At 39.9% G+C, this 12394-nt stretch overlaps 1 protein-coding gene across 3 annotated transcripts in view; it reads right to left on the reverse strand.

The window, feature by feature from the left end:
• The window catches only part of LIMS1 (LIM zinc finger domain containing 1), a 140458-nt gene that overhangs the window by 75728 nt on the left and 52336 nt on the right, over positions 1 to 12394 (reverse strand). The window contains exon 1 of one of the 3 annotated variants that reach the window (XM_059134295.1): positions 11192 to 11468. The exons of the other annotated variants lie outside the window; for them this stretch is intronic. The gene's annotated coding sequence lies outside the window, so the exon portion shown is untranslated. Of the gene's footprint in view, positions 1 to 11191; positions 11469 to 12394 lie in introns of those variants that run through there. 3 annotated transcript variants of the gene reach the window in all.

The raw sequence follows: 12394 nt of genomic DNA on the forward strand, positions 1-12394 counted from the left end.
CATCCTCACGCTCCCTTCTATAAGAGGCTGGGTTCAGAGTCAGCCAGCCTTGAATTCAGATCCCAGTTTTGGTTCTTACTAGTTTTTTTTTTTTTCTTTCTAGTAAGGGGTGGTTATAACCATACTCTATATAGCTCCTATGAAAAGCAGATGGGTTAATGGAAGGAGTAAGGGAAACCTCACTGGAAATGGAGTTGGGAAGACCTGAAGGGGGAGCGCTCACCAACGCACCACTTGCCACTGTCTGCATAACTTGCTGCAAGAAAGAAAGTAGTGTTTGTTTTGTTGTTGTTTTGGTGGTTTTTGTTGTTGTTGTTGTTGTTGTTTGACAGACAGAGATCACAAGTAAGCAGAGTGGCAGGCAGAGAGAAAGGGAGAAGCAGGCTCCCCGCCAAGCAGAGAGCCCAACTCGTGGCTTGATCCCAGGACCCCGGGATCACAACCCAAGCTGAAGGCAGAGGCTTTAAGCCACTGAGTCACCCACGCCCCCGCAGGAAGGTTAATTCTTATCTTGACCAAAAAAAGGGCACCTTTCTCACAGGAATCTTCTCTCTCTGGCTTTTAAGAAAATGAAGGACAATCTCTCCCCACTCCAGAAACCTCCGGCCACAAACTCTTGTTCTTTTCCAGTGAACTTTTGTTCATAACAATCTTCCCCAATTTCCCCCAGCACCTAATAAAAGCAAACTTCCTTTGTCCCTTTGGACTTACCTGTGGTTTGCCATAGTTTGCTTGTCCCAAATTGCAATTCCTCTGCTATTCCTGAATAAACTCGTTTTGCTAGGAAAATAACTGCCTATTTTATTTTTAAGGTTGACAAGTGACACATAATAAATGTTAAATACAAAATACATATCACCATTATCATCAATATTTCTCCTTTCTTTCAATGCAAAGATTTTTTTAAAATGCAACTCTGATCATACTATGGATCAGTTTAAAATATTTCTATAGATGTCTATTTTATATGGGATACAGTTCAAAGACCTTGGCATAACACATGAGACATCTGTAGGAGTGCTGACAATACTGACCCCATCTTTGGCCCTCTATCATGTTCATGTTCAATCAATGACCTCTTTGGGGGCTGTGTTCCAGGTCCCTTGGAGATTAACATACATACCTCAGAAATGCCTGCCAAGGCCAGGATGGGGGGAGGCTTGTTTTGGCCTGTGTCAGAGATAACATTCCTAATGCACAGGTGGTGCTGTAAGATTTAATCAAAAGTTAGCTGTTGATTAGGTACATGTAAGCCCTCTGGAGTGTGTACAGACCCTCTGATTTCACTATAGTGCCCTTCTGCATGTCCTGTTGCTCTATAAAATCTGTGGACTAAGGTCTGGACTTTATGGAAAATAACTGTGCAGCAGCCACTGGTCATCTTCTTATCTTCTGCAAGATTCCCCTCACCACTGCTGCCCCTGCCACCACCCCCACTGCCAGCAGCAAATTACCCTGAATAAAACTCTGTAAACTATGGAGTCACCTGCTTCCTCTTCAGGTCTCAAAAAAATGCCTTCTCAGTTTGGAAGACACTTCACTGTCTCTCCCTCACCTTCTAACAACATAACCCTTTACAATGTACTTACCTGCCTGTCTGGCCTCATTTCTAGCCATTTTCCCCCTTCCAACTATTAATCTCCTTCCTATCATAAATCCCTTTCCCCAACCACTGTTCCCCCAACTCAGTGCACTCTTTTGTGTGCCCGTAAGGACAGGCAGGGAGAGTCAAAGAAGGCAGTGGGTTACACTAGATGGCTCCCATAAAGCCTCCACCACTATAAGGAGTGATCACATCCCCGCCCTGCCACTGTGGTGCCCCAGTGTCCCACAGAAAGGCTGCACCAGGCTCCTGAGGCCTCCGTCTGACTTTTCTGTCATTCTAGCTATTATATGGCCACCCACAAGTTTTCTGCAAAGTCTTTACTTTCTTTGCTTATAAATCAAAGCATATTGCTTGTTTACCTCACAATCTTTCTGTATGAATTAAATAGGGTATTAATTAGAAACAAACTGGGAAAGGTAATAAAGTACTATAGCAACATTGGTCACTGAAAAGGCGTGACTTAGTATACTACTACTGGGTCACAGGGAAGTCAAAGAGTGATTAGCTCTTAATGTGTCTGCAGCAGAGAGCGATCCCCTACACGATTCTTTAAGCATGTTTTAAGGCATTATTACAAGTACATGCCAGGAAGTCATTTTTTTATTCCTAATCTTTGCTCCAAGGGAGCTATTCCAGCATTTGTCTCCTACCATCCGTAGGTGCCTAAGGCCATTTCCAAGCCTCCAGGCCTTATCTGACATTTCTACAGGCAGAAACTTTTGCCTTGAATTAAATCACTAGGTAAAAATATCACTCTTGCTTTACAGAATTAAAAAATGAGGGTTGTTTTTTTTTTTTTTTAAAGATTTTATTTGACAGAGATCACAAGTAGGCAGAGAGGCAGGCAGAGAGAGAGAAAGAGGGAAGCAGGCTCCCTCCTGAGCAGAGAGCCCGATGCGGGACTCGATCCCAGGACCCTGAGATGATGACCTGAGCCGAAGGCAGCGGCTTAACCCACTGAGCCACCCAGGCGCCCAAAAAATGAGGTTTTAATCCTTATCAAAATCTCAATAAGGTTTCTGCAGAAATAGAAAAATCTATCCTTAAAGTCATATGAAATAAGTTAGGATGGCTACTACTTAAAAGCCAAAAAAAGGGGGAAATAACAGATGTTGGGGATATGGAACAATTGGAAACCTTCTGCACTGTTGATGGGAATATAAAATGGTGCACTATGAAAAACAGTATAGCCATGCTCAAAAAATAAAAAGCAGAGTTACCATGAGGCCCACAATTCTATTTCTCAGTGTATCTAAAATAATTCAAAACAGGGGACTCCAAGAGATACCTGTACACCCATGTTCACAGCAGCATTGTTCACGATAGCCCAAAGGTAGAAGCAACACATGTCTATTGACAAATGAATAAGCAAAATGTGATAAATGTGATACATACACACTATAGAGTATTATTCAGTCTTAAAAGACTTCTGAGGCCTCCAACATGAATAAGCCTTAAGGACATTACACTAAGTGAAGAAAGCAAGTCACAGACCCAAATACTGTATGATTAAAAACTTCATATGAGGTATTTGAAATCTCCAAATCCATAGGGACAGAAAGGAAAATGGTGGGTGCCTGGGGCTTGGGGCGGAGGGAAATGTGAAGTTAAGAGGTTCAGTTTTACAAGACAAATAGAGTTCTGGAGATGGTAGCACAACAATGTTAATGTAAAAATGAGGCTCCAAGCTGCAAAGTGAGGGACCCTGAATGACTGCAAAGGATTTGAATTCATCCTTTTCATTTTTCGGGTGTAGGAATGGAATTAAAGTCCCACAGGTAAGAGACCAGAGAGCAGGACCCTAGTACACAGCTTACTACCAAAACAAGATAAGAAAAAAAGAAAAAGAAAGTATAGTGAGTGCAAGTATAGTGAGAATAGACTGAAAGAAGTGACAGAAGTTAAGTAGAACATAGACATCAAAGTAGGTGGCACAATCACAGGAAGAGGATGAAGGGGAAATTCCAAGAACATTTTAAAATAATTCCTGTTTTGCTGCAATAGAAGTCTGCAACTATCATTTATCTGCTCTGGGTAGAGCTGAAGGCTGTGAAAATTCCCATATAAGGTAGTTTGTTCATGGTTATTTCCTCAAGCAGACATTATAGCTCCCATCTGAAAAAAGCATTAGGCATGTGGAGGAACTGATTCTTTTGTCAACACCATGCATATATACATTAAAAGCTGTGGTTCCATTCTTAATGGTTAGTAGATTTGCCAAGACATGTCATTCCCCTGACTAAATATGGTTCAGTATCTAGCACCTAATGCCACAGTTTTCCTGTGGTCGTTACTAGTGGTGGTGATAAAAACTGGTATGACTTTACCACTCTCCAAAAATGGCCCTTCAGTCAGTAATATGCCTTACATGATACGGTAATGACTTTCTTTCTTCTTCTTTTTTTTTAAGATATTATTTTTATGTAATCTCTATATCCATTGTAGGTCCTGAACTTACAACCCAGAGATCAAGAGTCACATGTTCCACTGACTGGTACCCTACATCTTTACTTTCTTAATTTTAATCTTTAATTTTTAAATTTTTTGATAAGACTTTGTTTATTTGAGAGAGCGAGCACAAGCAGGGGGAGTCGCAGAGGGCAAAGGAGAAGCAGACCCCAGGTTGAGCAGGGAGCCTGATGCGGAACTCGATCCCAGGACCCCAAGATGACCAGAGCCAAAGGCAGATGCTTAACTGACTGAGCCACCCAGGGGCCCCCTTTACTTTCTTAATTTTAAATTTTTATTTAAGTATAGTTGACATGCAGTGTTTACATTAGTTTCAGGTATACAACAGAGTGACTTGACAACTCTGAACATTCTGCTGTTTTTATTTGCTTTTAAAGAGCAGTCCTTCTTTTCGTGTATGGTACCTTTCTTCTATAGTTTTCCTAAGAGAAGCTGCTCTCTTGCCCCATCTTATTTCCTCCCAATGACTTCAAGGCAGAGCCTCTACCCTCAATTTTTTAGGATGAGTCCCAATATCTTTCTTGGACCCATGCTAATTTGGTGCCACTATTTACACGCAGCAACTTGAAATGTGGCTAGCCCAAATCAAGATGTGCTATAAGTGTAAAATGGACTTGGATTTCAAAGATTTAGCTCACAAAATGTAAAATACCTCAATAGTTTCAATATGTTATATGATATGTACATAGTTTGGACATGAAACTGTTTGGTGTATGGAGATAAATATATTATGAAATTTAATTTTTCACCTGGACGCCTGGGTGCCTCAATCAGTTAATCATCTTCTGCCTTTCGCTCAGGTTATGATCCCAGGGTCCTGCTTTTCCCTCTCCCTCTGCCCCTCTCCCCTGCTCATTCATATTCTCGCTTTCAAATAAATAAGATCTTTTAAAAAAATTAATTTCACTTGTTTATTTTTGAACATGGCTACTAGAAAATTTTAAACTGTACATGTGATATGGTTCATGTTATGTGTTTACTGGATGGCACCAATCTAGATAATACAGTAAGCCTCGTTATGGAATAAAGAAATGTAGCCCAGAAAAAAAGGGGCAGTGGCAGCCTGGACTTTGTCTCCTATTAGCCAGGATAAATTTCTTCACCTGCAGGACAGATTCTTCATCTACAAATGTGGGCATAATAAAACCCCCTCACGGGCTTAAGAACTAACAGAAGGAAAGCCTTTAGCATTTACCAGCACAAAGTGTATTTCTCAGTAAATATTACTTCCCTTTTCTTTGAAGGTCTTAGAAAGCCCATGGACATGGTGAGTTGCTGATACAGTCATCTTGGGGTTCATGGAAAGTCTGGATCACAATTCTTTTTCCTTCCTTTCCACTCTAATTACTGCCATAGAATCACCCTTGCCAGGCAAGGCTGAGGGGTGTCTTCCAGGCAAAATCTATCCCCTTCCCCACACCTGCACTATTTATTCCCATTGTCCATTTACCTGCCATATTCTACCCTCCACCTCTCTACTGGTCCATGTGTTAATAAATCATTAAAATTAGGGTTAAAATTCTGGCTGTGGCTCATTTTCTCCTAAGGACCATTATCAATAGCTCATTGCTACTGACTAAATTTAAATGTAGCTTAGTTCTAATTTTAGCTACTTCATGTGTGTACACTCCATTCTCCCAAGATGCATGGATACATCCTTTACTTCCCACTAGTGTCTCATCAGATACACAATGAATGAAGGACTCTATGATGGTCTGAGATATAAGCAAAATCAAGCTAAACACTGACTTTCAATGACTAACCAGGCCAATCAGGATTACAGGGAATGAAGAGCAGCTTCTTTGACTAAGAAATCACATCTGATTTGGCAGTCTGGGTTTATTTCTGGCTGATTCATCTGTGAAAAATTCTCTTATGGTTTCCTTCAAGCTTTTGCTAATAGTGTGCTGAGCTGGCAACCCTGAAAATCTTCCTCTCTTGGATGATGCTATTTTCTTATTTTCTACCCAACTTTTCCCAAATACTTCCCATTTATTATAAATACCAATCCATCTGAAAGTCTGGCTTAAAGAAGTTTATTATGTATATGCATCAATATGATCTAGCCTCTTGATCTTATCTCACCTGTAACAACTCCAGGTCCCAGTGAGGCTGGGGGATGGAGAAGAAGACCAGCTCCTGACATATTTCCTCCCTTTAGAAAAGATGGGGGTGGTGGTGGTGACAGAATCAGAGGGGGAAAGGGAAACAACTGGTGAGGGAAAGAAAACATAAGAGAAGGGAACAAACTTTTGTAGCAACATGGACGGGACTGGAAGAGATTATGCTGAGTGAAATAAGTCAAGCAAAGAGAGTCAATTATCATATGGTTTCACTTATTTGTGGAGCACAGCAAATAGCATGGAGGACAAGGAGAGTTAGAGAGGAGAAGGGAGTTGGGGGAAATTGGAAGGGGAGGTAAACCATGAGAGACTATGGACTCTGAAAAACAATCTGAGGGGTTTGAAGGGGCGGGGGGTGGGAGGTTGGGGGAACCAGGTGGTGGTATTAGAGAGGGCACGGATTGCATGGAGCACTGGGTGTGGTGCAAAAACAATGAATACTGTTACGCTGAAAATAAATTTAAAAAATGAAAAAAAAGAAGAGAAGGATGACAGATTTAAGAAAGAAAAGAACAAAAGAGAGAGAAGAAAATCTCTGCAATCAATGGTATTCAGGCAATGGGAGAGTTTAAAGAGGTTCACATTTGATTAGAAAGAGAAAAATCATGAAGATCATCAAATACTCAACAGAATTTGGTTTCTTTCAACCTTGAGCTCTAGTAATTCTGGATCTTAAAGGAGACATGTCTGAATGATGCAGAGTAAAATAAAAAACAAAGGGAGGAAACAGTTTGGTGGTCCCTCAAAAAGTTAGACATAGTATTACCATATGGCTCAGCAATTCCAATTCTGAGCATATACCCCAAAGAACTGAAAATTGGGATTCAAACATATACGTGTACTCTTCTGTTCATAACAGCATTATTAATAATAGCTGAAAGGTGGGAACAACCCAAATGTCCTTTCACAGATGAATGGATAAACAAAATGTGATATACCCATAGAATGCCATAATATTCATCTATAAAAAGGAAAGAAGTTCTGACACATGCTACAATATGGATGAACCTCAAAAACATTATACTAAGTGAAAGAAGCCAGACGCAGAAGGTCTTATGTTATATAAAACCACATATAAATATACAGGAGGCAAATTCATGAAAACAGAAAGTGTATTAAAAGTTATCATGGTCGAGGAAGAAAGAAGGGGAATTAATGCTTAATGGAATAGAGAGTATGTATTTGGGATGATTAAAAGTTTTTAAAACAGATCGTGGCGATAGTTGCACAGCATCATGAATGTAATTAACGTCACTGATTTTTATACTTAAAAAGGTTAAAATGGCATTTTCTGTGGTATATGTATTTTATTATAATAAAAAAACAAGAGAGGAAGGAATGTTTCTTGACCACCTAAATCCCACCAAATATCTAGCCAGGATCCTTGTACATGTCAATTAATCATCACTAACTACTGATTAGGAATTATTGCCATTTACAGATGAGGAATCTTGTGACTGAGATATTTTATAATTTATTAAGAATCACACAAGTGGGGATCCCTGGGTGGTTGAATTGGTTAAGCGTCTGCCTTGGGCTCAGCTCATGATCCTGGAGTCCTGGGATCAAGTCTGCATGGGGAAAATTCCTGCTCAGTGGGGAGTCTGCTTTTCCCTCTCTTTCTCCTCCCTGCTCCCCCAGCTTGTGCCCTCTCTGTCAAATAAATAAGTAAAATCTTAAAAAAAAAAAAAAAAAAGTCATACAGGGGTGCCTGGGTGGCTCAGTGGGTTAGGCCTCTGCCTTCAGTTCAGGTCATGATCTCAGGATCCTGGGATGGAGCCCCACGTCGGGCTCTCTGCTCGGCAGGGAGTCTGTCTCCCTACCCGAGGCACCTCCCACCCCCCCGCCCCCACGGCTTACTTCTGATCTCTGTCAGATAAATAAATAAAATCTTTTAAAAAAAAAATCTACGAGTGGTAGAAGGAAGATTTGAACCCACATCTGGTAGCTCTAAGACCCAGTCTTTCAACTATACCAAAGTGTTTGAAGGATAAACATACTCAGTGAATAAATACATGAATGAGAAAGGCAGCTTCTCCTTACAGGTCTGAAACTGTCAAATTAGTGACAAGAGAGATCATGAATGGCTGAATACAAAGAACTAGGTATCCAAATAGTTCCTTGGGCTGCAAAACTTCCTTCTGCATAGTTTTTAAGCCCCATAAATATATTGCTAAAAGAATATCTGCCTCTTCTCTCCCCTCCACCCAGAATATTTGGTAAAATTCATTATTCAATTTTTTAATTTTTCCATGTTCTATATATCCTATCCCAAACTCTCATCTGGGGTGGGAGAGTACCCATCCTCACCATCAACAATACCACCATATAACCTGAAGCAATATTTGGTATATAGTACTTTCCTATACATCACCTCATTTAATTCAATTAGCCACTCGGTAGGATATCATCTCCATAGTAGACTGGCAAACTATGCCCCCAAAGTGAAGCACTTACCTGGAGCTAAAATCTGACCTAGTATAGACAATGGGTAGAGGCTGTTAAAGAGGTGCTCTTACTATAATGCATCTTTCTTCTGAGAATGAATGGACCAATCAATGTATTGATAAGAACTTTAAGGTAAGATGTAATTAAAAATCATGGTAAGGTCTCTGCATTAAAAATATATACATAAGACTAAAAACACTTTTTGAAGTTCCCTTAACAGTTTCATTCTTTTCTCTGGGAACTCCTAGAGCTGCTGACATCAAGAAACAATCAAGGAGACGTAATATTCCTTGCTACCCACAGTAAAGCCCTGATTCAAGTGCCCATCACATCACTTGTTTCAGACCTCTAATGCAAGATGTTCACATATCTGTTCCTACCAACTGGAACTATTTCCCAGTCATCTTAGTATCCCCAGAACTGAACACAGTGCTTAGCATGGAGCAAATGAGTCAAATGTCAACTGTGTGAAGGAATTGTTGATACATTCCATTCAGTTTTAGCAATCTCCACTCTCTGATTCTCCAAGTCCATCCTCTACACTGCAATGTTACCATATCCCTTCCCTGCAAAATCACCCCAAAACTTTATATTGCATTCAGTACTCCATGTGCACTCCCTATCACTTTTTAGAAAAACTTTTTTTTTTTTAAGATTTTATTTATTTATTTGACAGGCAGAGATCACAAGTACATGGAGAGGCAGGCAGAGAGAAAGGAGGAAGCAGGCTCTCTGCCGAGCAGAGAGCCCAATGCGGGGCTCGATCCCAGGACGCTGGGACCATGACCCGAGCCGAAGGCAGAGGCCTTAACCCACTGAGCCACCCAGGCGCCCCTTTAGAAAATCTTTTAATAGATTTTATTTGAGAGAAAGAGAGAGAGAGAGAGCATGAGAGGGGAGTGGGTCAGAGGGAGAAGAAGAGTCCGCAGGGAGCCTGATTTGGCACTCAATCCCAGGACTCCAGGATCATGAGCTGAGCCGAAGGCAGTTGCTTAACCAACTGAGCCACCCAGGCGTCCCTCCCTGTACTTTTATCCCACAAACAACTCTTACATCCTAGCACATTAGGTGTCTTTGAATTTCTTGGATTCATTCTATACTCATTTACGAGCACTCAGATAGGCACTGGGGATATAAGAGGGAACATGAAAGACAAAGCCCCTGCTTCATGGATCTTATGGTCTAGTGGGAAAGGGCGGGAAAGACATGGTATCTGAAAGAAAGAGGAACCAAGGGCAGGGCACACATCAAGTATGCCCTTGCAAACCAGAATAAGGACTCCAGGTTCCATTCTAGATGAGGTGGAAAGGCAATGGAAGATTCTGAACAGAGAAGTAAACTGACTTGCAAACCTTTGCTCAAGATTTCACCAGCTGGGGGGGAGAAAAAAAAAAAAGATTTCTCCAGCTGTGGCTAGAAGAACACTCTTTTCCATCATTTTTAAATGTTGAAATTATTCATTCTTCGAGGCCCAATTTAATAATCAGCTAAATGGTGCTGTCCCTGAGAATTAAAGGTCACTTCTTTTGGTTATCCCCCGAAACCTGACAGTACTCATGTTGGTCTGATTATTTCTGGTTAGTTGTATATAATTTTTTTTTTTACACAACTGCATATGTTTACCCAAAGTATCTTATTCATTTTTTTAAATTTTATAAGCCATGCACAGTGCCTTGTTGTTGCAAACTTAAGTATGTATCTTTTCTATTAATTTGCAAGACCAAAGCAAAGTGATCATCCTTTTTAACTTTTTCTTTGTCCTTGAAAAAAAATAATTGTTTTCCTAATGTTATAACTATTCCATATTTTATGACTATGTGTTTCCATATAAAAAACATATATCTACAAATATATAACCTATATAAAATAAGAAAGTCCCTTATACATCACCCCATTCTATATCACAGCTATCTTCCCCTCAAGATTACAATACTCCTGGAGATTGACTGAGAAATAAATGTTTTCATAAATACCTTTAAATCTCTAAGGAAGTTCATTGTGTAAGGCAGATCATGTGTAAGGCACAAGATCCTTTTAAGGGGTAATAATCACTTCTCAATAAATGTCTTACAAATGTAGATTTGGTGCATTAAGGTTGCTTTTTTTACACAGACTTATACAGGTTCATGAATAAGTCTCAAACAGTTATAGTTGCTCTTCCCTCATCATGGCAAGACACATATTCACTAACCATAGTGTTAAACACTATAGGATTGTTTATTTTAAGATCCTACACAGAATTTGGGTTAAAAGTATTTAATGTAATAAAATGACAAGAAGCATTACTATAAAAATACTCCATGTCTCTGCAGGGCCATAAAGTATATGGCACTAAACACTATCAAGGTTGTTAGTTTTCTCTGCAAATATAAGGGTATAGCCTCCCTTCCTCACCCTCTTTGAAACCAATAAAACATAAAGTCGCTTTTACATATACTCAGTAATTAAATATGCACCCGCAGGAAGTTAAGAACCACAACCATTACACTTTGTAGCAGTGAAAAGAAAAATTTAATTAGTATGGCTAAAAGCTACTATAACTTACCCAAGATTGTTCCTGTTACTGGATATGCAAGTTTATATGAATATCTTTTCGATGAATATCTTCTCTCAAACTTCTACTCCCCTGCTTTAATAACTTTGTACACACAGCCCCAACTCTGCAAAAGCAAGTCGATATTCCAAGCACTTTAACTGATGTGCCTCCAGACTCTCTTACTCTCACCTCAAGAATAAAGCAACTCCTTTCTGATACTTCTACTCTTGTTTTCACTCATTTATCAGGGCTTGGGCAACCAGTTCCAGATCAGTGAATTATCTTTAAAAGCTCCTGTTTCCTATACTGTATAGTACTTCCTCATCTTAACCTTGTGTCTGTTGCCTTGAGCTATATTTAAGCCAATGAAACTAAGTTGAGGGCTTTTTTTCCTGCATTCAGACAAATCATGTGACATGGTGTGTTACACGATAACCCCAAAGTTCTGAAGCAATAAGGCAACACCCCTAAATGTCATAACTCATATCCTGTTAAGCTGTTTTATGTACCTTACTAAGTTAAGAAATTCATCCATAAACTTGTTGAAAGCATTTGTACTGTGCACAAAATATTTAGGAAAAACAACAACAATAACTGATCAGCACAGAAAGAGCCTCTACCCTTTTGGATCTTAAAAGTATCTACATATTTGAATTATTAGAGCTTTTTCTTCTTCTCTAATGTTTTACCACTTCAGTGTTGAGTGGCTGGCTTTATTTTCTCTTCCTGGTGGCTCAGTCCAAGTTTAGAGACAGGCAGGCCAACTCCAGCAGACTGAGCAGGGGAAGCAGCTCCTTCAGTCCCAGATATCCTTGACAAACAGTGCAGGGAAGGAGTAGAGCCAATGCTAATGAGGCCTCACACACCCGATTGAGTCACCTCCCAGGACTCCTGGGTGCCAAGTTTCCATTGAGGAATAATAAAGGAATCTCTGGCTGAGAACGAGGAACTCAGGAACACTAATTACAGCCTTCCGCTTCCATAAATGATGACTTCCTTGCCCTGACTCACTGAGAATACTAAAAGGAAGTTCCTTAAGCAATTTCTTTATTATAAGACAGTCAATTTTAGAATGATAACAGCATTTCTCAGTTATAGGTGAATCTTTAAAATCAAGAAGACAACGCCTCACCTTTGCTTGTTAAGCCAATACTAGAGACTGGGTACTGGCAGCATTGTGAGATGGTGACAGAAGAAGGGCAGAAGTGAAAG

This window comes from Mustela lutreola, chromosome 9 (genome assembly GCF_030435805.1).
Source record: "Mustela lutreola isolate mMusLut2 chromosome 9, mMusLut2.pri, whole genome shotgun sequence".
NCBI lineage: Eukaryota > Metazoa > Chordata > Mammalia > Carnivora > Mustelidae > Mustela > Mustela lutreola.